This window comes from Onthophagus taurus, chromosome 6 (assembly GCF_036711975.1).
Source record: "Onthophagus taurus isolate NC chromosome 6, IU_Otau_3.0, whole genome shotgun sequence".
NCBI classification, from domain to species: domain Eukaryota; kingdom Metazoa; phylum Arthropoda; class Insecta; order Coleoptera; family Scarabaeidae; genus Onthophagus; species Onthophagus taurus.
Genome location: NC_091971.1, coordinates 12,982,356 through 12,994,676, shown reverse-complemented (window position 1 = coordinate 12,994,676; position 12,321 = coordinate 12,982,356). Strand labels below are relative to the sequence as shown.

The 12,321-nt window shown below is 32.1% G+C and overlaps 1 protein-coding gene across 13 annotated transcripts in view; it reads right to left on the bottom strand.

Moving 5' to 3' along the window:
- Nucleotides 1-12,321, bottom strand: part of LOC111417827 (still life) — a 159,711-nt gene that overhangs the window by 63,084 nt on the left and 84,306 nt on the right. The window lies entirely within an intron of this gene.

The window sequence follows — 12,321 nt, the reverse complement described above, 5'->3', positions numbered from 1 at the left end:
ATCCTTCACGAAATTAATTTTATAGCGAATTTCGAAAATTTCTCATAAACTAAGAGTTATTTTTCAAAACGTGTTTGTTCATTGGAAAGAGGACACTTTTATTAACACTTTGAGAAATTGTCGAACTCATATTCCAAGAAATGGATTTTATACGAATTTTTAAAACTTAATCGGTGAAACTTGAAAAATTCGAAAAAATTGTCGATCATTTCAAAAACTTACTTCTCAAAAACTAAAAGTGATTTTTCAAAACGGCTTTTTGCATTAAAAAGAGGATACTTTAATTAATAATTTCTGATATTTCCACAAGGATCCTTCAAGAAATTAATTTTATAGCGAATTTTGAAAATTATCGATGAAAATTGCAACATCGAACATTTTATTAAAACTTCAAATATTGTTTTCTCAAAAACTAAAAGTTACTTTTCAAAACGGATTGGTTCGTTGTAAAAAGGGCACTTTTATTAGCACTTTGGGAAATTTTCATACTCATATTCCAAGAAGTGGAATTTATACAAATGTTTAAAACTTAATCGGCGAAAATTGCAAAATTCGAAAAAATTATCGTTCATTTCAAAAATTTATTTCTTAAGAACTGAAAGTGATTTTTCAAAACGATTTGTTGCATTAAAAAGAGGATACTTTAATTAATAATTGGTGATATTTTCACAAGGATCCTGCAAGAAATTAATTTTATAGCGAATTTTGAAAGTTATCGATGAAAATTGCAACGTCGAAAATTTTATCAAAACTTCAAATATTGTTTTCTCAAAAACTAAAAGTTATTTTTTAAAACGTGTTGGATCATTGGAAAGAAGACACTCTTATTAATACTTTGAGAAATTGTCGAACTCATATTCCAAGAAATGGATTTTATACGAATTTTTAAAACTTAATCGGTGAAACTTGAAAAATTCGAAAAAATTATCGATCATTTCAAAAATTTATTTCTCAAAAACTAAAAGTGATTTTTCAAAACGGCTTATTGCATTAAAAAGAGGATACTTTAATTAATAAGTGGTGATATTTCCACAAGGATCCTTCAAGAAATTAATTTTATAGCGAATTTTGAAAATTATCGTTGAAAATTGCAACATCGACAATTTTATCAAAACTTCACATATTGTTTTCTCATAAACTAAGAGTTATTTTTCAAAACGTGTTTGTTCATTGGAAAGAGGACACTCTTATTAACACATTGAGAAATTGTCGAACTCATATTCCAAGAAATGGATTTTATACGAATTTTTAAAACTTAATCGGTGAAACTTGAAAAATTCGAAAAAATTATCGATCATTTCAAAAATTTATTTCTCAAAAACTAAAAGTGATTTTTCAAAACGGCTTATTGCATTAAAAAGAGGATACTTTAGTTAATAAGTGGTGATATTTCCACAAGGTTCCTTCAAGAAATTAATTTTATAGCGAATTTTGAAAATTATCGATGAAAATTGGAACATCGAAAATTTTTTCAAAATTTCACATATTGTTTTCTCAAAAACTAAATGTTATTTTTCCAAACGGGTTGGTTCATTGGAAAGAGGAAACTTTTATTAACACTTTACGAATTTTTAAAACTTAATCGGCGAAAATTGAAAAATTCGAAAAAATGGTCGATTATTTCAAAAATTTATTTCTCAAGAACTACAAGAGATATTTCAAAACGGCTTGTTGCATGAAAAAGAGAATACTTTAATTAAAAATTAGTGGTATTTCCACAAGGATCCTTCAAGAAGTTAATTTTATAGCGAATTTTGCAAGTTATCGATGAAAATTGCAATGTCGAAAATTTTATCAAAACTTCAAATATTGTTTTCTCAAAAACTAAAAGCTATTTTTCAAAACGGGTTGGTTCATGGGAAAGAGGACACTTTTATTAACACTTTGGGAAATTTTCATATTCATATTCCAAGAACTGGATTTTATACGAATTTTTAAAACATAATCGGCGAAACTTGAAAAATTGTCGATCATTTCAAAAATTTATTTCTCAAAAACTAAAAGTGATTTTTCAAAACGGCTTTTTGCATTAAAAAGAGGATACTTTAATTAATAATTAGTGATATTTCCACAAGGATCCTTCAAGAAATGAATTTAATAGCGAATTTTGAAAGTTATCGATGAAAATTGCAACATCGACAATTTTATCAAAACTTCACATATTGTTTTCTCAAAAGCTAAAAGTTATATTTCAAAACGGGTTGGTTCATTGGAAAGAGGATACTTTAATTAATAATCGAATGTGATAACAGCGACAGTTCTGGTAGTAATGAATGCGATGATAAACTACAAGCGAAGACAAAAAAACTAGACGAAACTGCAACAAGAGATTTTATCTATCGTATTGGGATTGTTACAATGAGGTTGCTAATGACAAACCTGATATAAATAAAGTTGTATTCAATGAAAAAAGTCCTATTGGGGTTGAACTTGATTATTATCTGCAGTGTCCAACACTTAAAAGAGATACTAATTCCTGTGAAGTCCGGTGGAGTTCTAAGTAATAGGCAAAATTTTAAAAAATGGCCGGATAGGCCGTTCTAGACCACTAATCTAGGAGTATTTCTAACAGCATTATCGAAACTATAGGGGAAACTAGAAAAGAAAACGAAAATCGAGAACCAAACTACAAATAGAAGAAGTGAAATATCAAACAAAAAGGAGACAAGTAGCGGTCATTGCCAAAAAAGAAATTACTTTGATGTAAACATCCACATGGAAGAGGATATTGAACGTAGAATATTTAACTTCTTAACATGAACGTAGTTACGATGTTATCTTTACTTTTCCAAGGATTTAAACAAGTAAGTAGCTGATGTACAAAAAAGGCAAGCACGAATCAATTCAAAAAGGAGCAATGGATCTAGAAAATATTAAAGTAATAACTTGGAATTCCGAGAATATAATCGATATTGCGCTCTTGAACGAGATACTAAAAACCCAAATGAATATAGGAATAGCAGGATGTTATGCAAACAAAGAAGATAACCAGGGTGGAGCAATAGCCGTAATTGCATGAAAAGAAATAAAAGTGGCTAACGAAATTTGTGGCTCCCCTTTCAAATTTTTGCCAAATAGAAATTTGATAAAAGAGGAATTAAATAAACGGGAAGACGAGAAAACAATGTCTAGTATACAAGATAGGAGGAAACATAAAGGATTTGTAAAAAAAATACGATATGGTCAGTAGGTGTAGGGAGGAAGAAAGATATAGGAATCTGTAATAGATAGCCCTAAAAAAGCCGTTAGAAAGAACAAAGAAAATATTTGTTAGTCTTAATGTAGTCTTGTTATTATTATAATATTGGAATAAATAGTAATACATAAGAAACCAGATATACACATGAGTTAGTAAAACTAATAGCAAGATTAGAAATCATCCAGGAAAAGAACAAACGAGGATCAGAACAAAAGGCAACCCTATAAGTTATGGAAAAGAAACAGAAAAGAAAATAAAGAGATAGACAGTTATGTAATGCTGTGTATAATTATGTCATAATGAAAACATTGTAACATAATGGAAATAACAACGCAAAGCTATTTGTTAATTATATTGCCAATATTAAGGTTGAGATTAGAATGTAATAAAAGTCGAAAACAGAAGTCCAATAAGCTTGGTGAATTGGATGGAAAGTATACAATATGTATTAATAAAAGAAATTAATGAATTTGAAAAAGAATAGAATGTATGACTTAAAGAAGGAGACATTCAGTTTGACTGTACATAGAGATATATAATCAATTGATGCTAATTACAAGCTAATTATTAACTAATTTCGTCGCGTCCAATGTAAGGCGGGAGGAGGTCTTCGTGTTCACCACCATCTTCTATGTTCTGCTAAGCCCCCAGCTATCTTCTCTGTTGACGTTATTTCTATGTCGGTGGATCTCTATGGCTTCTCTTGTCAGGCTTTGGTAATATCTGTTGTCCTTACCCAGCACCTTTGTTTGTTCGAAGTCTATTCGGTGTTCCTCTACATGGCAATGCTCCAATCTTTTCAATTAGCACGAAAGGGATGTAAGGTTAAAGAAGATCCAGCAATGTGCTGATCCACATTGCCACTACTGCATGTTTTACGCAGTTTCAGCAAAATATCAAAGAATGTGTTTTAACATAGCAAGATTAAAAAGAATGCGCAAAAACTTCCAGAAAAGCAAGATTGAGTTAGATTAGTTTTGTTCACAAATGTCAATTAACTTTAACAAAAATATTGGGTAATGTAACGATTGATCAGTTTTCTATTGAAATCCCAATTATAGCGTGAAGAAATGTCAGGATAGATCAACTTTGGGTTATTTTGTGAGCTATTTTGGGTAAGGTTAGTTTATGGCTGTCAATCACCCCGGAAAAGAATGTTTTCTGAATTCATTGTAAAGTTTTATTCAGTTTTGTTATACTTTGACGTTTCGTATTTTGAACTTTTGGGGCTGAGTACAAAAGATAATAACTTTCTGGTCCATGTAGTTAAAAGAAGAATACTGGTGGAATGAATACCGTGGCTCAGTCATAGAAGAATAAATTAAATAACGCAAAACAGGTGAATGGCTCTAACGAACTATAATAAGAAACTTTATAAGTCTTTTAATACTCCAGTTAAGATTCGTTAAAGTTTATCCTGTAGACACACTTAGTGATGTATATATAAAATTGACATTTTACATAATAATGTTGATGCGTTACGAAATTGATCGTCGATTCTTGTAAAAATTCTTCAACATTGTATCTATTTAGAACGTTTTGGAATGCCACATCCGAAGAGAGCCATTCGTGTATAGAGAGCCATATTCTAGGGCGGCACCTTTTCTTTTCACCGCTTTGATATCTTCTGGTACTATAAATTAACTATTACTTCTGTATATTGATACACAAATACATATTATGACTCATTTACAATACGTTACGTGATTCGATTAGATCTTTTGTGATTCAAAGACATTTACATACTTTGTCGTTTATTCAACAAAAGTGTAAATGTCATTTCGACTCCAAGAGTTGGTTTGAATCTTAACTTTAGGGATTGAATGGTATGGACGTTGCAATCGATCTTTCTCATTTTAGGTTCGTTTTGCAGTTTATTCGACATTTGCCGAGGAATTAAATTATGTATACTGCATTTGAGAGTACGCGGCTACAGAAAGAATCTCGGTTATTCTGGCTAAGGGCCAGATTCTGTGATCTATCACGTTGTCTTTTATAATCACGACATCACCAGATTTCAATTTCTTCTTGCGCTGTTTATTTCATTTTTGTGTTGCAGTTTTATCAAGCTAAATTTTAGTCAAATTTTCAAGCAAAGTATCACATTTAAACGTGAAATTTTGTATTCATTATATTTTGAATAATAGAGTACTCTTATAAATCCTTGCTAACCCTACATCTTCTGTATGTGAAGTGTTTGTGGTGAGTATTTGTGGATCGATTGCACAACAATCCGCAAACCTGCTCAACACACGCATGTTTGCCTACATAAGCAATTAATGCCACAATGTGATCGAGGTATAACGCAACGGTTCAAGAGAGAAAGTAGGGAAATTGTAAATACCATAATAGTTTGGTTGCTGGAAATTGAGCTACTTCAGTTTTTGAAGAGTCTTAATTAAAATTTTGTTATTATTACATGGTCGCGATGTTGAACAACGTGCTTTGGTTTTCATGGCACAAAGATTTCCTATTAAAAACCTTCTTGTTCGTTGGGTGGGGTTAAAATTGCAGTTGGCTTTCGGAAGATTTGACAAGTTAACACCGGGTCGATTCGTGTTCACGACGCGTATAACTGGTTCGCTTAAATTTTAAATGTTTCGTTTAAGTTTTCTCTGAACAACGGTTATAACAAATAAGTTTTACCTGTACAATGAAAACTTACAATTTAACACATTTTTTTCTTAACGGAAATTAAATTAAAAGAATTATAATTAAAAATTGTATCGTCTCTACTTAGGAAACTTTTCAAGCGACAATAACTAAGTTAATTCAAAAGTTAGTCGACTAAAGTTTGAACTTGTGCACCTATGAATAAATTTTCTCGTCTGTCGCGTGCCCAGACTTTGTACCAACCGTAACGGTCTTTTGCAAAAGGTTAAGTTATAGAAGAAGTTTTTGAGATAGTATAGTTGAAATATCCCGTTTAATAAAATATTATTAAAATTAACTAAACGGCTTCAACTGGCATTGTATTTCATGTGATGGAACGGATTTGGCATCCCCTCCGGACGGATATCCGGTTATTCAGCGTAGCTATCCGGCCATTATGGTTATAATTTCTGGTGCATTTCTGAGGTGATACCCACACTATTGGGATATTTGAATAAAAATGAAATTAATAAGAAAGATCTAAGATACAAAATGAACTTCTTTGAGGCTGATTTAACTTACGAAGCAGCTCTAAATAGAGAATACCTTAATTAATAAATAAGTGATATTTCCACAAGGATCCTTCAAGAAATTAATTTTATAGCGAATTTTGCAAGTTATCGAATTTTTTCAAAACTTCAAATATTGTTTTCTCAAAAATTAAAAGTTATTTTTCAAAACGAGTTGGTTCATGGAAAAGAGGACACTTTTATTAACACTTTGGGAAATTTTCATATTCATATTCCAAGAACTGGATCTTATACGAATTTTTAAAACTTAATCGGCGAAAATAGAAAAATTCGAAAAAATGGTCGATTATTTCAAAAATTTATTTCTTAAGAACTAAAAGTGATATTTCAAAACGGTTTGTTTCATAAAAAAGAGAATACTTTAATTAATAATTGGTGATATTTCCACAAGGATCCTTCAAGAAATGAATTTTATAGCGAATTTTGAAAGTTATCAATGAAAATTGCAACATCGAAAATTTTATCAAAACTTCAAATATTGTTTTCTCAAAAACTAAAACTTATTTTTCAAATCGGGTTGATTCGTTGGAAAGAGGGCACTTTTATTAACACTTTGGGAAATTTTCATATTCGTATTCCAAGAACTGGATTTTATACGAATTTTTAAAACTTAATCGGCGAAAATTGAAAAATTCGGAAAAATGGTCGATTATTTCAAAAATTTATTTCTTAAGAACTAAAAGTGATATTTCAAAACGGCTTTTTTCATAAAAAAGAGAATACTTTAATTAATAATTGGTGATATTTCCACAAGGATCCTTCAAGAAATGAATTTTATAGCGAATTTTGAAAGTTATCAATGAAAATTGCAACATCGAAAATTTTATCAAAACTTCAAATATTGTTTTTTTAAAAACTAAAAGTTATTTTTCAAAACGGATTGGTTAGTTGGAAAGAGGGCACTTTTAGTAGCACTTTGGGAAATTTTCATACTCATATTGCAAGAAGTGGATTTTATACGAATTTTTAAAACTTAATCGGCGAAAAATGCAAAATTCGAAAAAATTATCGTTCATTTCAAAAATTTATTTCTCAAGAACTGAAAGTGATTTTTCAAAACGGCTTGTTGCATTAAAAAGAGGATACTTTAATTAATAATTGGTGATATTTTCACAAGGATCCTTCAAGAAATTAATTTTATAGCGAATTTTGCAGGGTTATCGATGAAAATTGCAACGTCGAACATTTTTTCAAAGCTTGAAATATTGCTTTCTCAAAAACTAACAGTTATTTTTCAAAACGGGTTGGTTCATTGGAAAGAGGGCACATTTATTAACAGTTTGGGAAATTTTCATACTCATATTCCAAGAACTGGATTTTATACGAATTTTTAAAACTTAATCGGCGAAAATTGAAAAATTCGAAAAAATGGTCGATTATTTCAAAAATTTATTTCTTAAGAACTAAAAGTGATATTTCAAAACGGCTTTTTTCATAAAAAAGAGAATACTTTAATTAATAATTGGTGATATTTCCACAAGGATCCTTCAAGAAATGAATTTTATAGCGAATTTTGAAAGTTATCAATGAAAATTGCAACATCGAAAATTTTATCAAAACTTCAAATATTGTTTTTTCAAAAACTAAAAGTTATTTTTCAAAACGGATTGGTTAGTGGAAAGAGAGCACTTTTAGTAGCACTTTGGGAAATTTTCATACTCATATTCCAAGAAGTGGATTTTATACGAATTTTTAAAACTTAATCAGCGAAAATTGCAAAATTCGAAAAAATTATCGTTCATTCCGGACATTTCCTGAATATGTCCAATTTCGTACAAATCACGACTCCTCCCACGTACGTTATGGAAAACAATCCGAACTCTACTCCTGATCTACTGTTCTGTACAAGAAACATCCGCGGTCTAATTACACAGGTAGAAGTTGTCCCGGATTTATGCTCCGATCACTTGGGCATTTTAGTTTATGTCAACGTCACAACCAACGTACCTAAACCTGTTCCGACTTTAATTAAAAACTATAAGCTTTGCGACATGGAGACAGTTAACTCAATAATGAAAGACTTCATAGAAGCACATCAGACAATCACAGTTGACACGATTTCAAGGTTTAACAAATGTCTTAAGGAGTCGATAGACAAAGCGAGCCCATCCAGAACCACCAAACACTACAGTTTTCCGCTACCTCCATTTATTATCAGACTCATCAAAGAGAAAAGACGCCTATATCGAGACTTCAGGGTATATGAAGTGCCTGAGTTGAAAAAGAAGTTTAATGAGTTCAACAAGAAGATACAGAAACTAATTCAGCAATACAGAACGGAAAAGTACATGGAAGCCTGTGACAAAATAAAACTGTGTAAAGGAAGAAACTATTGGCACGAAATTCGAAAACTATCAAGATACCAAAAGACACCTGGAACGGAGGAGCTCATTGATCCTACCGATGGCGGTGTGCACTCCAACCCTGAAGAGATTGTCAACATACACGCTGACTACCTAGAAGGTGTATTCACCTTTACCGAGGATGTTTCGTTTTGTTCCCACAACAAAAGCATTATAGATAATTAGTACGAATCCGCATTTTTGACACCGTTCGAGACACCCGAAGATGCTCTCATGTTGGAAGACGAATATTTTACTCTTCTTGGACAGGGAAAAGATACCGCTCCCTATGATAACATCACAAGGAAACTGCTTAGAAGTCTAGATCTTGACATCCATGGCTTTATCAGAAAAATAATCAACTTTTGCCTTACGACTCAGCATTTCCCGCGCGACTGGAGGACGTCAATTATTACTTGTATTCCCAAGAAGGATTCCTCTCTATCTGATCCAGCCAACTATCGCCCCATCTCACTGCTCCCCGTAATTGGAAAACTCTTCGAGACGCACTTGAAGAACAAGCTCCTGGCTGCGGTATCAAAGAAAATTCCGCCTTACCAATTTGGCTTCCAATCCGGCAAATCAACGTCCCAGCCACTAACTATTCTGGTTTCCAACTTCCATTCGGCACGTTTTGTAAAACTGAAATCTGCAGCAGTATTTCTGGACGTCCGAAAGGCCTTTGACTCCGTGTGGCACAAAGGATTGCTATTTAAACTGGATAAGCTAAAAACGCCATACTACCTTCTAACCCTGATAAACCAATTCCTGTCGAATCGCTCCTCCATCGTGAAGTTGAAAAATCACTTCTCCCACAGCTTCTCCGCTCAGCAAGGCCTTCCTCAGGGTTCGCCTATCTCTCCCTCTCTATACAATCTATTCTGCCACGATCTTTACAACGACAACCCAGACGCCTTTAACCTCACTGCATACGCACTACTTTATGCCGACGACACAGCATTGGTCTCGCACAGTAGGGATATCACTTCCTCGGTCCGTAAGCTGCAGACGCTCATAAACGAAACGGAAAATTGGTACCGAAAATGGCGCATCCTACTGAATCCCACAAAAACACAATTTTTTGTCCCATTCCTCTCACCCCGCGCTCCCTCTCCCACAATTACAATCCAATCAACGGCAATCTCCGTCTCACCAACCTGCAAGTATCTTGGCATAATACTTGACAGAACGCTTAAGTTTTCCACTCATGCAACCAAGGTGAAGATGAAAGTAAAGACACGCGCCAAACACTTTAAATCTCTCTCGTTCAGCGGTCGCGGAATCTCTACCTCATGTGCCTCGCACATCTACAAGACCATATGCAGGCCCATCATAGAATATGGATCAATACTGCTAAGCAACGCACCAAGAAGAACAAAGTACCACCTGGAAGTAGCGGAAAGATCTGCACTGAGATCCATCACCCGAATTAGGAACCCCCGTAATCCCCTCTTTAACCCTAGCAATGATCTGCTATACCAACTTACCGATATCACCCCTATCCATACCCGCCTTCAATCTTTGTCCGATAAATCCATCCTAAATTTTCCTACCAACGCCTTGCAACACACGCTTATATCGCCTCGATTACTCCACCCTCGCAACACTCCACCTCTTCTCTTCCAAAAACTCCTGGCCGTCAGAGAAGACTGAAACAAGCTGCCGACTACAAAAATCACGGGCAGAAAGACCCTGGTCGGTAGCCCTATTCTCACCCCTTCACCTTTTTATTTTTGTTGTATACACATATTATAGATATTTATATTGTTATTCTTATTTTTTTTTTATGTAGTGGGTACTGAATAAAATTTGTTTTTCTTCTTATCGTTCATTTCAAAAATTTATTTCTCAAGAACTGAAAGTGATTTTTCAAAACGGCTTGTTGCATTAAAAAGAGCATACTTTAATTAATAATTGGTGATATTTTCACAAGGATCCTTCAAGAAATTAATTTTATAGCGAATTTTGCAGGGTTATCGATGAAAATTGCAACGTCGAACATTTTTTCAAAACTTGAAATATTGCTTTCTCAAAAACTAACAGTTATTTTTCAAAACGGGTTGGTTCATTGGAAAGAGGGCACATTTATTAACAGTTTGGGAAATTTTCATACTCATATTCCAAGAACTGGATTTTATACGAATTTTTAAAACTTAATCGGCGAAAATTGCAAAATTCGAAAAAATTGTCGATTATTTCAAAAATTTATTTCTCAAAAACTAAAAGTGATTTTTCAAAACGGCTTTTTGCATTAAAAAGAGAATACTTTAATTAATAATTAGTGATATTTCCACAAGGATCCTTCAAGAAATTAATTTTATAGTGAATTTTGCAAGTTATCGATGAAAATTGCAATGTCGAAAATTTTATCAAAACTTCAAATATGTTTTCTCAAAAACTAAAAGTTATTTTTCAAAACGGGTTGGTTCATGGGAAAGAGGTCACTTTTATTAACACTTTGGCAAATTTTCATATTCATATTCCAAGAACTAGATTTTATACGAATTTTTAAAACTTAATCGGCGAAAATTGAAAAATTCGGAAAAATGGTCGATTATTTCAAAAATTTATTTCTCAAGAACTAAAAGTAATATTTCAAAACGGCTTGTTGCATTAAAAAGAGAATACTTTAATTAATAATTGGAGATATTTCCACAAGGATCCTTCAAGAAATGAATTTTATATCGAATTTTGAAAGTTATCGATGAAAACTGCAACATGGAAAATTTTATCAAAACTTCAAATATTGTTTTCTCAAAAACTAAAAATTATTTTGCAAAACGGATTGGTTCATTGGAAAGAGGACACTTTTATTAACACTTTGGGAAGTTTTCATACTCATATTCCAAGAAACGGATTTTATACAAATTTTTAAAACTTAATCGGCGAAAATTGAAAAATTCGAAAAAATTATCGTTCATTTCAAAAATTTTTTTCTCAAGAACTGAAAGTGATTTTTCAAAACGATTTGTTGCATTAAAAAGAGAATACTTTAATTAATAATTCGTGATATTTCCACAAGGATCCTTCAAGAAATTAATTTTATAGCGGATTTTGCAAGTTAGCGATGAAAATTGTAATGTCGAAAATTTTATCAAAGCTTCAAATATTGTTTTCTCAAAAACTAAAAGTAATTTTTCAAAGCGGAGTGGTTTATTGAAAAGAGGACAGTTTTATTAACACTTTAGGAAATTTTCATACTCATATTCCAAGAAATGGATTTTATACGAATTTTTAAAACTTAATCGGCGAAAATTGCAAAATTCGAAAAAATTATCGTTCATTTCAAAAATTTATTTCTCAAGAACTGAAATTGATTTTTCAAAACGGCTTGTTGCATGAAAAAGAGAATACTTTAATTAATAATTGGTGATATTTCCACAAGGATCCTTCAAGAAATTAATTTTATAGCGAATTATCGATGAAAATTGCAACGTCGAAAATTTTATCAAAACTTCAAATATTGTTTTCTCAAAAACTAAAAGTTATTTTTCAAAACGGATTGGTTCATTGGAAAGAGGACACTTTTATTAACATTTTGGGAAATTTTCATACTCATATTACAAGAACTGGATTTTATACGAATTTTCGGATGCCG